The 3,820-nt window shown below is 47.4% G+C and overlaps 1 long non-coding RNA gene across 1 annotated transcript; it reads left to right on the forward strand.

Moving 5' to 3' along the window:
• The first annotated feature begins 2,219 nt into the window (after nucleotides 1–2,219).
• On the forward strand, nucleotides 2,220–3,349 carry LOC125516153. Its single transcript, XR_007287252.1, has 3 exons — nucleotides 2,220–2,344; nucleotides 2,437–2,474; nucleotides 3,164–3,349. It is a non-coding gene; the product is annotated as an uncharacterized LOC125516153 (long non-coding RNA).
• Nucleotides 3,350–3,820: the final 471 nt, after the last annotated feature.

Consider the following 3,820-nt stretch of genomic DNA (forward strand, 5'->3'; position numbering starts at 1 on the left):
TACACCGAGACCACGAAAACCTGCGAAGCCCCACACCCTCTTCCGCCCGCCACCCAGCCGGAGCCTCTTCCCCGAGGACGTCATCCACAACAACACCTCGACGTCCCTCATCCGTCGTACCCGATGAGGATCCGTCATCGATCTCGTCATCTCGCCGGTTCAGCCACCCCGTCCTCCACCTCCAAGGAGCTGCCCTGACGTTCCCCTCGTCTTTCGCGCCACCTCCATTCCCACACCGTCGTCTTCACCTGCACCACCGGGAGAGAATCATCATCACCGTTCCTCGGATGAAGTTGAGGCCTAATCGGCGCCACCAAAGAGGTTGTACACTAATCGCTACATTTTCTTCTTGATTCGATCTCACGGTGCTGCCGGCAGTTGGTCCCGAGCTAACATGGCGCGGCTCCATCCACGGTGGCGTCGTCGTCCACTTCCTCCACGGCATCGCCCTCGGCGGTGACGTCCACATCAGTAAGAGCTGCCTGGTGCATTAGCTCTCGCTCCGAGCGCTGCTGCTCTGCTCTTGCTCCCGGTACCCGCTGCTTGGTCCTCTTGCTATTGCTCTTGGCTCGCGCTGCTGCTCTCGTAAGAATCTTGCTTGTGATGCTTCCAATTTAGCTACAAACTTTAGTTGCCAGAGTTAAGGAAGAACCAGCCGCAGCGGGGAAGAGGCTGTTGAGAGGTACCGCCTATCTAATCTTAGGGTTCAAGGTGGGGGGTGGTCCGCACGGCGGTGATTTGGAGGCTCCCAAGTGACACCTAACCAATTTAGGAGACATCACTCTCCAAAAGGTAATAGATGTTGTTGATGACGATGAACTGCATGCCCTTGATTTCGTATCCAACGGCTGGAAAATCGATTGACCAGAGATAAAAAAGTTAGTCCACTGACGAGTAGCCTCACCTGATGCTGCTACACGACCAGTTGCACCGGCTCCCACACGCGCTGCTACTGCTGCTACTGCTTTTCTGCTACTAGTGCGTTCAGTTTCGACAACAAAATTCAGTTTTGACAGTTAAGTTCAGTTTTGACAGTTAAATTCAGTTTCGACAATTAAGTTCAGAGATGAGCGACTGATGTATTTTACATCTAGCACTTTGTGGTTATGTATTTTACGTCATCTATTGGAGATGCTATTATAGTTCCACTCAGGTTAATGTTGTCTCTCTTGTCCTGCTTCAGCCTCGGCGTCATACAACTCATCGGAGATGCTCCAACGACGAAACCCTCCATCACAACGGAGTAGTACCCTGGGCTCCATCTCAAGATGCCTAAGATCTTCTACCCCTCCTCCGACAGCCAAGTTAGCCGGATCATCCTCACTGACCAACCCAATCACGCCGAGATCGACATGCACTACAAAAAAAAGACACGTCCGTGACATTTTGGGACGAACGAATTTGTTTCCTGTCATACATATGACACTTCTATGATGATAATTGTGACAAAACCCGGTATCATCATAGATGTGGTGGGCTCCTACTTCTATGACAAAAAATCATGAAAGAAAATGGGCTTTTCGTCCTAGGCGGGCCGGAGATGCAGCTGCATGACATTCTTTGGGCCGTCAATGACGGAAAAAACCATGGTAGAAGCGAGGGGGAGGAAAATTTGGTGGAGTTCTCGGTTACGGTGGGAGGTCGGGGGCCGAGCGATGCGCGTTTCTCTCGTACACGTACACGCGTGTGTGCGAGGCATTGGCTCTAACTGAACCCGAGCGAGGCGTTGGGCTCTAACTGAACCCAAGCGATTGCACTACAGGCTACGCGTTGCTGAACCCGAGCGATCGATTGATGGATGTTAACTGAACCCGATCGAGCGATTCCTTCGCTACTGCTGCTAACTGAAGCCGATCGATGCTGCCTCCGGGATGAACAGTGAGCGTTGCGGGGGGGGGGGTTGGATGAACAGTGAGCGGTGGCATTGCCTCTGGATGAACATGACCCCGTGGTGTGGTGGAGGGCTGGATGAACAGTAGATGGTGGAGGGGTGCCCGTGGAGGGGTGGTTGAATAGGACCCCGTGGTGTGGAGGGCTGGATGAACAGTAGACGGTGGAGGGGTGCCCGTGGAGGGGTGGTTGAACAGGACCCCGTGGTGTGGAGGGCTGGATGAACAGTAGACGGTGGAGGGGTGGTTGAACAGTAGCCGATGGAGTAGCGCACGGTGGAGGCTGGATGAATGCAGAGGTTGATATAGATGCCATTGCTTTGTGTGGGTTATTTATGTGCTTTGCAGGTTTGAGTTGCCACTTATTTTAAGTCAGATGCGCGTAGCGGTGGAAACACACCGGACTAAGCATGGATAGCTTTGTTACGAGGCTAACCCACGATCGGTTGGAGTAGGTAGAGCAGTTTGGTCCATCTCTCGCCATGACTTTTGAAGCATCATCACGTTAAGTAGTGATTGATTTAAGCGCTATTATATTTCTTTACAGAGGGAGTACTCCGCAGGGTTCCTGATTCAGAATCAGAGGTATGCAACCAAGTCAAAATTGTAGTACTACGAAGAGACCAGGGTTCAGTTATGTGTTTATGTGTTTCAGATAAGAATATAAGATAAACTAGGAGTTTCCCTCAAAAAGGAAAAGGACAAAAGAGTTATTCAGAGTTCGATGTGTGCATTTTTTTGCCTCTGATTTGTGTGCATGCATGATTTAGGATGTTGCTCTCAGGTTTCTGTTTTCATTATCTTTTTGAGGAAGACAGTAGGTTTCTCTATTGCATATTTTTATTAGTTCCAAAATAAAGAAAGTTGTATTTACACAGAGAGAGAAAGCAGAAGAAGAAAGCTAATACTGCATGGCTGCCAGCCTCCTAGGCCGGTTTGCAGTACAAGAGATCAAATGAATGGCTCCACTTATCTCTGTGAATAAGCAAGCCACTCCATTTCCACTTTGAATCTCCTTGTACATGGGTAGAGATTTGGTTGGAGGCCTTCCAAGATGAAGTCATTCCTTGTTTTCCAAAAATGGACATGTAGCTAGAATTATTTTTTTAACCCTCAAAAAGATAAAAGCTAGAATTATGATTTCCATGGTTTCTGCTTTAAAACTGATAGTAGGCTCCTCTCATGTTTCAATTTCTGTGAGATAACCTTCTTGTAGCTATAGGTTAGTTTACAGCTAGAATTGTGATTTTCAACCATTTGTTATATATTTACAGCTAAAAGAGGTGAGAAGATGCTCCTACATCATATGAAGCTGACACAGATGATGACTTGTGAAGAAATCCGTGATGATATAATCTTTTATCCAAGTTCGCAGCAATAAATAAACAGTTGCTGACGATGCCGACTGAGAAGAAGTCGATGTGTTAAAAAAGAAACCGAGAAGAGGTCCAAAGATTAGAATCTGGTACTCCCTGTTGGAAATATGCCCTAGAGGCAATAATAAAAGCATTATTATTATATTTCTTTGTTCATGATAATTGTCTTTATTCATGCTATAATTGTATTATCCGGAAATCGTAATACATGTGTGAATAACAGACACCAACATGTCCCTAGTAAGCCTCTAGTTGACTAGCTCGTTGATCAACAGATAGTCATGGTTTCCTGGCTATGGACATTGGATGTCATTGATAACGGGATCACATCATTAGGAGAATGATGTGATGGACAAGACCCAATCCTAAGCATAGCGCAAGATCGTGTAGTTCGTTTGCTAGAGCTTTTCCAATGTCAAGTATCTTTTCCTTTGACCATGAGATCGTGTAACTCCCGGATACCGTAGGAGTGCTTTGGGTGTACCAAACGTCACAACGTAACTGGGTGACTATAAAGGTGCACTACAGGTATCTCCGAAAGTGTCTGTTGGGTTG

This window comes from Triticum urartu, chromosome 6, assembly GCF_003073215.2.
Source record: "Triticum urartu cultivar G1812 chromosome 6, Tu2.1, whole genome shotgun sequence".
Lineage (NCBI taxonomy): Eukaryota > Viridiplantae > Streptophyta > Magnoliopsida > Poales > Poaceae > Triticum > Triticum urartu.